Consider the following 13215-nt stretch of genomic DNA (forward strand, 5'->3'; position numbering starts at 1 on the left):
GGGGCCTATGATATTTCAAATCTGAGAGGCCTCAACATGCTATTATTTCCCCTAAAATCCCTTTCCCTAGACATCATTTATCTGGAAACTCCCTACTCTTTCTTTAAAATTCCACTCACATTCTTCCTTTGTAAAGGCTTTTCTCTTTCCACTCCTCAAAAGCCATGTATCCATCCATCCATCCATCTATCCATCCATCCATCCATCCATCCATCCATCCATGAGTATAGCATTTACTGTAGTGCATCTGGTTACTTATACACATGTTTGTCTTCTATACTAAGCAGTGAGATCCTTGAAGTTAGAGATATAGTCTTATTATCTCTGACTACTACTGCCTGACATACAACATATTATATTGGCATAATAACCAATATTAATAGGTCATTAATAAATGCTTGCTGGATAAATGAAAGAGTAAATGAAATGACAGAAATTTCATGGGTGAAATACAGGACATGGAAAAGAGCAACACCACAGAGAATAATGAAAAGTTATTTTGTGGCAGGAAGGTCTCTGTAGTACTTAAAGTGAGATTGCTGACTTTGTGGAGAGGGAGAACATGTTCACAGAAGCAAATTTTCCAAATAACCGAGGCTTAATCTTCCTTTAAGTTGAATAAAAACTAATACAAATATTACAATACTACTGGTGAAACTGTTTCCCAAAAATGCATTATACATCCCTTGCCTTCTGTTTTTTTTTTTTTTTTAATTTATTTTATTTATACAAGAACCGGGATACAGGCCAGATGTGCCGGGGCGGGTGTGTGTGTGTGTGTGTGTGTGTGTGTGTGTGTGTGTGTGTGAGAGGATTCACCAGAGAGAGAGCGGGGAACAGAACAGGCAGACTGACGAAATACACTGCTGAGGGGAGCAGTGGGCGAGACAGGAGAGGTCTGTCTCACCATGTGGGTTGCTCCGAGGCCAGCGGGGATCAAACTGGCACTGCAGAGGCTGCGGACAGCTCCACAGCTCTGCACTCAACCACCTGAGCCACCAAGGAGGCCCTACATCCCTTGCCTTCTAAGGAGAGTATATGGAGCCAAATTTGACCTTTTTTTATGACACAGTGTCATCATTATGAAACTCAATTACTGTTGATGTAGGAGAACTGTCTGCTCCTCTATTGACTGGCTCTAGACTATTAACCATTTCATTCTTTGCTAATTTTCTTATTCTTCCACCATTAGGATTTTATCTGGCACCTTCAGTGGTAATAATTGTACAGGCTTCAGAATCAGAAAATCACAAAGCTATAAAATTTGAGCACTTAAAGGAATCTTAGAGATTATTTAACCTGTCGGTCTAAATCAAGTTTTATAGATAAGAAAAGCCTTAAGTAAGTGAGCCGTCTGTTTCTAATCGGTTGCTTTTAATCTTCTATTTTTAATGGCTTTCAAAAAATATTCTGCAAAGCACTCTACTCAATTTTAGCTCTGGCCATTATGTTTATCTTTATCTAAAATGCTAAGGACAGATTTAATTTAAAAATACATACTGCAGGATAAACATACTTTCAATGAACTTAAACTTTAAAATATGTCTGTTTGGTAGCAGAAGACAACATATCAATGTTATTTAATGTTATATAATTTCTTCTTTTTAGTTATTTTTGTGTGTTCTATTGCTTTACTCATTAATAAAATCCCTACTATTTATTAATTTAACACTTCACAGCCTCCAATCAGTGAATAATCAGGTTGTTCACTGATTAGTTGTTTCTACCCTAGTTAGAAATTGTAGCTGGAAAATTTAGCCTCTTACAGGGGAACAGAGGAAAAGCACATACATTTACTAAGTGCTCACTGTTATGCAGACAGAGATCTTATTCAAAACCCCTCAGGATGGATTACATCACTCTCATTTCACAGATGAGGGAACCAAGACTGAGAAGCTGCAATTTAGCCAAAGTCACAGTTAATAAGTGGCAAAGGAGAATGGAAACCAGAGGTCTGGTGTCACGGGGTTGCTACCTTTGATGAATTCAAAACCTATAAATGGAAAAAGTACATGTTCAACTGGTGATCTAACAGGTGACAAAAGCAACCAAAGCAGTGTGGGAGCGCAGAAGAAGTTGTAGTTACACCTGAAGAGGTGTGAGAAGGCTGCCCATGACCCTAGAAGGAAGTCTTTTTATAGGAATTACTACGGCTTAGGCACACACCTTCTTATTGCTGGGCTCACACAACCTACCTTATTACTTGCCCCTTTTACAAAAGGGAAGTGAAAGCAGCATTTCCAAGACCACACAGGCTACCAGTATACTTACTCCTCCTATCACCACTGTGGTATGCTAATTTTCCGGAATAAAAAACATGAAGGTGTGTCCAGCTAAGAAGAGAGGAATAAAAAACATGAAGGTGTGTCCAGCTAAGAAGAGAGCAGCAGGATAGAGGCAAAGGCATGTAGGTCTGAAGGCATAAGAGCCTGAGAAGCAGAAAGTAATCTGGGGTGACTGGAACCCCTGGAGTAAAGGTTAAAACATTTAAGTCAGATCATGTTTCCACTCCTCTACTTGCAGCCCAGCGCTGGCTCCTCAGTACATTTGAGAGGAATCTAAACCCAGTCTGCTTCTCTCTCTCAGTATCAACTCTCTCCATTGTCCTTCTCACAGTTCCTTTGCCACTGCTGGTCTTTCAATTTCTAAAACTCACCAACATCCTCCTTGCCTTAGAGCCTTTGAAATGGTGGGATCGCATTCTGAAATATTATTCTCCCCACTTTTAACCTAGTGACTACGAAAATTCTGTTGTCTCCACCAAATTAAGATTTATTCAAATAGATCTTCAAGATGCCCCACCTTGAGGTCTCCCTGGTAGCCTAGGGGTTAAGTCTCAGCACTATAACCTCTACAGCCTGAGTCCGATCTCCAGCCACGAGCTAACCCACATTGTGCAGCAGACCTCTCCTGTCTCTCCCACTGCTCCCCTCAGCAGTGTACTTCAGTCAGTCTGCCTGTTCTGCTCCCCACTCTGTCTCTGGTGAATCCTCTCACCCTCCCCACACCTCTGGCCTACACCCCAGTTCTTTATAAATAAATAAATTTTAAAAATCTTTAAAAAATAAAATAGACGAAAAATAGAACTATTGAGAGGATCAACATGGCAGTGGGAAAATGCTGCGAATAAGTCCTCCCATTAAAAAAAAAAGTTACAGGGAGGAAAAGCGGCAGGTCCCTGTGAGAACCGAGACACAGGAAGATAAAAAGATGACTGGCAAACTGCCCGAAGAGGAAAGTTGCCATAAAAGAGGACAAGAAGAGAGGAAAGCTCAGAACCCTGCTACCCTCCCCCACCCACAAAGCCGGCTCACTCTGGCCAACAGAAAGGAGGAAAAAACAACAACAACAACAACAAAAAAAACAATGAGAACAAACTAGAGATCAGCAGGACTGTGAGTAGAAAGGAACTATTGCAGACACTACACCCCATGAACAGGAACTGTGGAGAACCGTGCAGGAATCGCCATGGAGGTGAGCAAATGGCTCTGGGTACCATTAGAGGAAGATAAGGACTTGGCAGAGACCAGCAAATAGCCCAAGGCCTGCCGGTAAGCTTGTGCAGAAAAACACGCAGGCTTGAAAAGCATACATGGATTGCAGATGCCAGGTCCCTGCGCCCGCGATCTAGGTTCATGGGGAGTTGCACCGGAACTGTCACTGAGGTGAATGACCCTGATGGGCACCTGGGCATGGGAGCGGGGTGCAAAAGGCACCATTTCTGCAGACACTGAACTGGTCTACCGCCCACGTCCCTGAATCTGAGGGCTTTGGAACTGAGAACCGGGGCATGAAATTCGGGGCCTGGGATCCCCACTATGGCAGGACAGAGGGCAGACAGGGCAGACAAAGCTCTCCACACCGTTGAGGCGCTCCACACCACCCCACTCTATTCCCCAGAGACCCACGAGGAAAAAGCACAGCTCTGGAAGGATACTAGGAAAGATCTCTGGTGCCACCTAGTGACCAGAACAAAATCACCAACTTCCTGATAGTTGGAAGGCAGGGATCCCAAAACAACCCTGAGGTTCTGAGACAGGGTGGGCCATGCAAATGGGGGTAAGAAGGGAAACAAGGCATGGAGCAAGACCCCATTCTGGAACAGAGAGCTAGACACAGGATCAGGGCGTGAGATGTGCCATAACAGTGGGCACTGCACAGGGTGACAGCCAGCATTTTGGATATGATAGTCCTGGAACTGAGACCTAGAGCGCAGAATTTAGGGTGTGGGATCCATACAGCTGCAGGCACAGTACTGGGTGAACACAGGGCAGACACGGCACCTAGCTTGAACAAGAGCCCTTGTATTGAGGTGCTCCTCTCTCCCCACCACTCCGTTTCTCAAGAGAACCACTGGGAAAAAGCACAAGTCAACAAGTACAGGTCTCTGGCGCTACCTAATGACCAGAACAAAATCACCAACTAGCTGATTCCCTGCTAGAACTGAGTAAATACAGAGGGAGAGAACTGTAAGGGACAGTGCCCAGCAACACAGCCACAGCATCAACACCCTGGTGGAGTTTTGGCATACAGTGCTAGACTCAGTCTGCTAAACAGTTTCTGACACCACTGAAGGTGCACCCCAAAGAGATGTCCGCCAACAGCAGTGGCACAACGTCTCAACATATAGAACTAATTAGAAAGCAAACAGCAGGGAAAAGGAAAAATATAAATAACCAAGCAAGCACACAGGAAGAGGACACACATAAAAAGAAAAACAGTCACCACAGCTCAACAATGACATGGAAGAACTGCTCGGTCTGTCAAAAAGAGAATTAATGATCATCATGATTAAAAAGCAGAAAGAAAACAAAAAGGAAAAAAAAATGATTTGAGACAAATAATCACTGAACTGAAGAACAAAATTGAGACCTCAAGAAAGGAAAGAAAAGAAATGCAGGAGATTAAAAGATTACTAGAGAAGATTAAAAAAAACTCAGGGAAAAACAATGAAATCAGAATCTATGAAATGGAAGAATGGATCAGTACTCTCGAAGATACAGAAATAAAAAGAGCCAAAAGAGAAAAAGAGAAAGAACTGCAAAGAAGCATGAAGGTGTTCTTCGACAATTATCAGACTCCATGAAGAGACGAAATGTAAGAGTTATAGGCATTCCAGAAGGTGAGGAGAGAGACATAGGAACTGAGAAATTATTTAAGGAGATAAATGAAGAAAACTTCCCAAGCATGAAAAAGGAGATGAATATAGACATACAAGAAGAGAGAAGAACCACCAATTACCACAGTGAAAAGAAAACTACAGCAAGACACATGATAGTAAAGCTTGCAAGAGTCTAAGACAAGGAAAAAATAATGAAACTGGCAAGGGGGAAGAAACAGATAATGTACAAGGGAAAACCAATCAGGTTAACTTCAGACTTCTCTGAAGAAACACTACAGGCAAGAAGAGAATGGAGTAATATATTCAACAAACTTCAACACAGCAAATGCCAACCAAGGATACTTTACCCTGCAAAGCTCTCCTTCCTCTATGAAGAAAAAATATGGACCTTTTCAGACAAACAGAAACTCCAGAAATTCTTTACAACTAAACCCCCACTCCAAAAAATTCTACGAGAAATCCTAAAGCCAAAACCAACAGAGGAATGAACAAGAGGAACAGAATAAAGCAAGGAATAAAATCACAAAGACAAACAACATGGCAAATACAGATGCCAACATATCAATATTAACTCGAAATGTAAATGGATTAAACTCATCAATAAAAAGACACAGAGTAGCAGGCTGGATTAAAAATCCAACAAAATCCAACCTTCTGCTGTCTCCAGGAAACACAATTAACCACAAAAGATAAACATAGACTGAAAGTTAAAGGTTGGAAAACAATCCTACAAGCAAATGGACCAAAAAAGAAGGCAGGAACAGCCATACTTATATCAAATACTTATATGAAATAGACTCCAAATTAAAAAAGGTAAAAAGAGACATAGACAGATACTACATTATGATCAAGGGGACAATACATCAGGAAGATATAACACTCATCAACATATACTCACCAAATGAAGGGGCACCAAAATATATTAGACAATTATCAGCTCTGAAAACAGACATTAAAAAAAATACATATAAAGTGGGAAACTTCAACACCCCACTCTCACTAGAGCCCTAAATAAAGACATAGAACTCATGGTCTTAACAGACATCTATAGGACACCGCACCCAAAAAAATCCAAGTACACATTTTTCTCAAGTGTGCATGGATCATTCTCCAGAATTGATCACATACAGGGCCACAAGACAAACATCAACAGATACATGAAGATCAACATCATTCCAACTATCTTCTCTGATAATAAAGCATCAAGCTAGAAATAAATCATGAAAAGAGAACAAGGAACCCTCCCACTTCATGGAGATTGAAATCCACACTACTGGAAGACCACCGGACTAATGAGGAGATCAAAGAAGAAATTAAAATACTTTGAGTTGAACGACAAGGAGGATACCACTTTCCAGAGTGTATGGGATGCAGCAAAAGCAGTAATAAGTGGAAAATATATAGCAATACAGGCTCACATCAAGAAACAAGAAAGAACTCAAAGAAACAACCTAATCTCACATCTCAAAGAGCTAGTAAAAGAACAACAAAAAAACCCCTAAAGCCAGTAGAAGAAAGGAAATAATAAAAATCAAAGCAGAAATAAATGAAATAGAAATTAAAAAAAAATCCAAAAGATCAATGAAACCAAAAGTTGGTTCTTTGAAAAAATAAACAAAATAGACAAACCTCCAGCCAGGCTCACAAAGAAAAAATGGGAGAAAACACATAAATAGGATTATAAATGAAAGAGGAGAAATCACAACAGACTCAGTAGAAATCAAAAGAATAATCAGAGATTACTATGAACACTTATATGCAAACAAATTCAACAACCTAGAAGAGATGGACTAATTCCTAGAATGATACAATCATCCAAAGCTGGACAAAGAAGAAATAGAACAACTAAACAGACCAATCACAAGCAGCAAAATTGAGGCAATATTCAAAGCACTCCCCAAAAACAAAAGTTCAGGCCCAGACGGCTTCACAAATGAATTCTACCAAACATTCAGCAGAGAATTAGTGCCTATCCTACACAAACTCTTTCAAAAAATTGAAAAGAAGGAATACTACCAAATACGTTCTACGAAGCCAACATTACACTAATACCAAAACCCAACAAAGACAGCACAAAAAAAGAAAATTACAGGCCAATCTCTCTAATGAACACTGATGCAAAAATCCTCAACAAAATCCTTGCTAACAGAATCCAACAAAGCATCAAAGGGATAGTACACCACAATCAAGTGGGATTCATCCTAGGGGCACAAGGATGGTTCAACATATGAAAATCCATAAGTATAATCCAACACATCAACAAAAAGAAAAATAAAAACCATATGCTCATATCAGTAGATGCTGAGAAAGCATTCAACAAAGTCCAACATCCATTTATGATGAAGGCCCTTGAAATTCTCGGGATAGAAGGAACATACCTTAACATGATAAAAGCCATATATGACAAACCCACCACCAATATTTTTCTCAATGGCGAAAAGCTGGAGGCCATTCCTTTAAAATCAGGAACAAGACAAGGATGTCCTCTCTCACCACTGCTCTTTAATATAATACTGGAGGTCCTCGCCAGGGCAATAAGACAAGAGAAAGACATACAAGGAATCCAAATAGGGAAAGAAGAAGTAAACTATCACTATTTGCAGACGATATGATAATATACACAAAGAACCCTAAAAACTCCACAGAAAAACTAAGTAGCAGGATACAAAATCAACACATAAAAATCAGTAGCCTTCCTATACACAATCAATCTGAAGAAGAAGAAATCAAGAAAACCATCCCTTTTATAATTGAAACCAAAAAAATCAAATACTTGGGACTAAACCTAACAAAAGAGGTGAAAGACCTATACAAAGAAAATTATAAAACACTGTTAAAAGAAATTGAAGAAGACACAAAGAAATGGAAAGATGTCCCCTGCTCATATCTTGGAAGAATTAACATTATTACAATGGCCATCCTTCCAAAAGCAATATAAAGATTCAATACTATTCCAATAAAAATCTCAATGACATTCTTCAAAGAAACAGAACAAATAATGATGAAATTAATATGGAACCACAAAAAAACCACAAATAGCCAAATCCCTGCTGATGAAAACAAAGGAGAAAGGAGGTATCACACTTCCAAACTTCAAGCTATACTATAAAGCCATAATAATTAAAACAGTTTGGTATTGGAACAAAACAGACACACAGACAAATGGAACTGAAGAGAGAGCCCAGAAATAAAGCCACAGTTACATAAACACCTAATCTTTGACAAAGGAGCAAAGAATATGCAATGGAACATGGGCAGTTTGTTCTATAAATGGTGCTGGGAAAACTGGACCTCCACATTCAAGAAAATGAAACTAGACACTACCTCTCACCATGCACAAAAATCAACTCAAAATGGATAAAAGAACTGGACATAAGACCCAAAACCATAAAATATATAGAAGAAAATATAGGTAAAACACTACAAGACCTACATCACAATAACATCTTTAAAGACTCATCGCCCAAGCAGTGATAGTGAAGGCAAAGATAAACACCTGTGATTACATCAAACTGATAAGCTTCTGTACAGCCAAACAGACATTAACCAAAACAGAGAGACCTACCCCACTGACTGGGAAAAAAATCTTTGCACTCCATTCAACAGATAAGGGACTGATCACAAAGATATACAAAGAATTCACAGGCTCAACAAAAACAAAATAAATAATCCAGTCAAGAAATGGGCCGAAGAACTTAAAAGACATTTCTCCAAAGAGGAAATGCAAATGGCCAATGGGCATATGAAAAAATGTTCAACATCCCTTATCATCAGGGAAATGCAAATCAAAACCATATTGACATATCACCTTACACCAGTGAGAATGGCACATATCAGAAAAACAAGCAACAACAAATGTTGGTGAGAATGTGGTGAAAAAGAAACTCTCCTACATTGCTGGTGGGAGTGCAAACTGGTCCAACCACTATGGAAAGCTGTCTGGAGGTTCCTAGTCTACTAAAAATGGAGCTATCATATGACCCGGCAATTCCACTACTAGGGATCTACCCAAAGGACACAAAAACATTGATTCAAAGGAACACCTGTACCCCTATGTTTATTTATTGCAGTACTATTTACAATAGGTAAAACCTGGAAACAACCCAACTCTATGGGGACTACACCTGAGGGGGTGGAAGGAAGCAAATATTGTTTAAAAATGAACAATGATGTAAAAATATAAAAAAAATAAAGAAAAAAGAAAAAAAGAAAATAGAACTGTTGTATCATCATATAGACCCACTCCTTCGTATATACGCTAAAGAAAATAAACAACAGCCTCAAAGAGATATCTATATTTTTAAAAAATAATAAAAATAATAAAAAAGACTCCCTGCCTTGTTATAATATTTCCTATTAGCCTTCAACTCCCCTTCACAGCATTTACCTTACTTTGTCATTATCTGTCTAATGGCGTTAACAACAGACTCTAAATCCCATGAAGCAAGGACTATGTCTGTTTCTGTTCCCTTTCTGTTTTGTTTTTGTTTCCCATGACTGGCACATAACTAGATGGCGGAAGTTTAAGGTAGAGTTGAAAGAACACAGTCTTTAGCCAATGGACAATAACAAGTCAGAACAATTTAATCAAGGATTGTGTTATGTTCAAAGGGGAGCTTAAATAGAACAAACTAGAACCTAATCTAATGTGAATGATGGACAAGAGCAAGGCCACGGCTGAAAGACCAGTTAAGTATGATTTCAACCACATAAATGAGCAATACCAAGAGCCCGAACCCAGATAAATTCAAGGACAAGACTTTACAGGGGATGTGGCTGTATTTGTTCACTTGATGAGTGTGTGTGGGTGTAAGTGTGCTCGGTGCATTCTGTGGACTATCCATTCCAGATAAAATAAAATTTTAAAAAAATCTGGGGCCTCCCTACTGGCACAAGGGGTTGAACACAGCACTGTGAGATTGTCTGCAGCCTCGGCAGCATGGGTTCGATCCCTGGCCAGGGAGCTACCCACATGGCACAGCAGACCTCTCCCACCTCGCATGCTGCTCCCCTCAGCAATGTATTTCAGTCAATCTGTCTATTCTGTACCCCACTCTGTCTCTGATGAATCTTCTTACCCCCACACCTCTGGCCTGTACCCCAGTTCTTTATGCATAAATAAATAAATCTTTTTTTTTTTAAAAAAAAAAAAGTAAATCTGTATAGCGCTATACTCCCAATAAGAGAAAAAGTTCAAAAAATAAAGACTGATCACTCTGCCTGACTTATAGAACCAGAGGGAATGGAGGAATGAGGAAGCATTTTACAGGGACCTGGCCTCTTCAAGGAGAAGCCAGAGAGAATTGCATGAAAAGGCTGATACTACAGAGAAGTTTTCTGGTGATGGAATGGGTATTTTAAAGGGTAAGAGGACACAGAGAAACGAAAGGTCAAGAGACAAAAAAAAAAAAAAAATGGAACAGGGAAGGTAAGCATGCCCTTACCTAAGTAAAAATGAGTGAAATAAAAATCTACACATTGGAAGCAGTTGTGAGTCCCAAGCTTGAGAGAGGCAAAGAGCTGAGAGGTTACACAGAAGGGCATGAACTTAGTAGCCAGAGCCAGGCTCTGAGTCCTTGGTCTGAAGTTACCAAAAGCACATCACCAGCATCCTCCCTGAGTGCAGGAAGAGTAACCACATGGGGGTGGCCCTTCCCAGCTGGTGGCTGCTCTGACCCCTGCAGATTCTGCTCCCGAGTACCGCTTGCCTAAATAAGGCTTAAACAGTGAACAGCCTTGAAGATTCCAATAATTGTTATCTTTGATGTTAAAAATAAGATCCTTTTCTTGAAAATGGAGACTTCTTGGTAACTATTCTCCCTAATTTCCTGCATTTGAGTGAAATCTAAAGGTTATTTTACATATAAAGTTCATTTTATCAAGAGCATCTGGGAGTCTCTACAGTAAGTCTATTTTTATTTCATATTTAGCAGTAGTAAAAAGTGAATGAAGAGTTGATGACACCAGGGAGCTGCCATTTTTCACACCTCTAACCAGCGCTCTTGTTTCCTCTTGCATATGTCATGATAAAGAGCCAAACTCTAAACTTCTGTTTTCCTGGAGTCACTTAGAATCATGTTTCAAATGCTGTTGGGTTGTGACAATTCACCCCTAACTTCTATTTAAATGCCAACAGTTTGGGAATGGGACATGGTCTCCCCAAGGAGAAGCCAGAGAGGCAAAGATGGAGAACTGTTTGAAAGGCTGATACTACAGAGAAGTTTTCTGTCGTGGAATGGGGATTTCTCTCTACACCCTAACAGTTTGGAAATGGGACAATGAGATGTGGAGAGGAAAGGGGTATCTATTCTGAGCACAGGACAATGGGCTTAAAGTTAGTGGCATTAGTCTCATTATTCTAAAGAAATGCGTCTTCTTGAATGGCACTGAGGATATGGGAAATCTTGACCTCATAGGAGGCATCTCTCCTGGGGGAGGGAGAGAACTTGGTGCCTGAGTTTGGGGAGAGATGGGGAGAGGAAGTTTATTTAAAAATTTTTTTAACAAAGCTTTCTTTTTTAAGATTTATTTATTTATGCATACAAGAACTGGGGTACAGGCCAGAGGTGTGGGGGTTGAGAGGATTTGCCAGAGACAGAGTAGGGAACAGAACAGGTGGATTGACTGAAGTACACTGCTGAGGGAAGCAGCGGGTGAGACAGGAGAGGTCTGCTGAGCCATGTGGGTAGATCCTTGGCTGGGGATTGAACACATGCTGCAGTGGCTGCAGGTAGCTTCATAGTGCTATGCTTAATCCCTTGCGCCACCAGGGAGACCCTGGAGTTGATTAAAATTACCCTGTGTTCCTATTTGTTTCCAACTGCAAGTTCAAGCTCATCCATAATCTGGAACCAGATCACCTGATTCAGAGTGGTGGGTTTAATATCAAACTGTCCATTGTTGGTGCTTATTCCCTGATACTAGGTTCCTGACCTAGAGAAAAGAAAAAGAAATAGATGTTTATATATATACACCCCTATTTCTTAACCTTGTATTTCAGCCTATGTTGTTTTCTTCAGGGCATGCTTCATTTTTTGCCTAACTTACTAATCTATACTCAACATTTTTTTCTTCCTCAGCAGTTTTGCTATTGCAGGCTCATTTCTCTATCCATTCCTGCTTCCTTCTCAATTATTCACCTTCTTCCCAAATTCTTATCCCAGTGATGGCAAACTTCTCCAAAGAGTAGTCTGTGCTTATGAATGCCTTCGCATTCTCAGCTCAGGTGAACAGAAAATGGTTTCTATCCCCCTATACTCTGAGACTGTATTGAAACTGTTTTCACCAGGATGACTAACAGACTTGAAATAACCAAAACCCATTACTTCTCAGTTTTTCTTGATTATTCCTTCCTCCCTAACACACTCCCCTTCCAAGATAGTCTTCTTTGACTTTCTTCTCACTGTTAAGCCACTCTTCATCTTCTCCCAATAACTTAAATGGGGATGGCCTCAAAGCCTGTCATTTCTCTTCTTGGTCTACATCTTCCCAGTATGCACTCTCTCCTATTTCTTACACCCTTGTTAATTTTTGGACAATATAAGATTCCTCCCCTTAGGTGCAGTCACCATAGTTCTCCCACCACCAAAGCACCAGTGACCCATCACCATATTCCCTTGTGCTTCCACTCCCCCCGCAGCCCCTCTCCTCCTGGATGCCTCACATCTATGGTCAGCTTTCAAGCTTTGTCTTTGTCTGACCCTTTGTTTGGCTTCTCTGTATTCCACATATAAGTGAAACCATCTGATATTTATCTTTTTCTGGAAGAACTTGATAGAAATCTATTAATATTATATTAATAGTGCTGAGACACAAAGTGGCTCTGAATCACAACTGGCAGAATGAAGGCAAAGAAGAGTCATTACAGAGGCAAAATCAACATGATGGCGAAAATAAGTTATAGAGTCTAAAAGAGAAAAGTGCTTGAAGAATCACTCAGGTTTCTGTCCTCGGCAACCAGTGGGTGATAGTGCCTGTCATCAAGAGAAGGAATAGGGGAGGAGAAGATTTGAGGCTACTCTGGAACATCCAAGTGGAGATGTACGGTAGGGAGTTGTGACAACTAAACAAAAGTTTGATGGATAAATTACTAA

General features: G+C 40.1%; 1 protein-coding gene across 1 annotated transcript in view; it reads right to left on the bottom strand.

Annotated features, from left to right (window-relative positions):
- The window catches only part of KCNMB4 (potassium calcium-activated channel subfamily M regulatory beta subunit 4), a gene marked incomplete at both ends in the record, with an annotated part of 50245 nt that overhangs the window by 12860 nt on the left and 24170 nt on the right, over nt 1-13215 (bottom strand). The window lies entirely within an intron of this gene.

Source organism: Talpa europaea, assembly GCF_964194135.1.
Source record: "Talpa europaea genome assembly, chromosome: 15".
Lineage (NCBI taxonomy): Eukaryota > Metazoa > Chordata > Mammalia > Eulipotyphla > Talpidae > Talpa > Talpa europaea.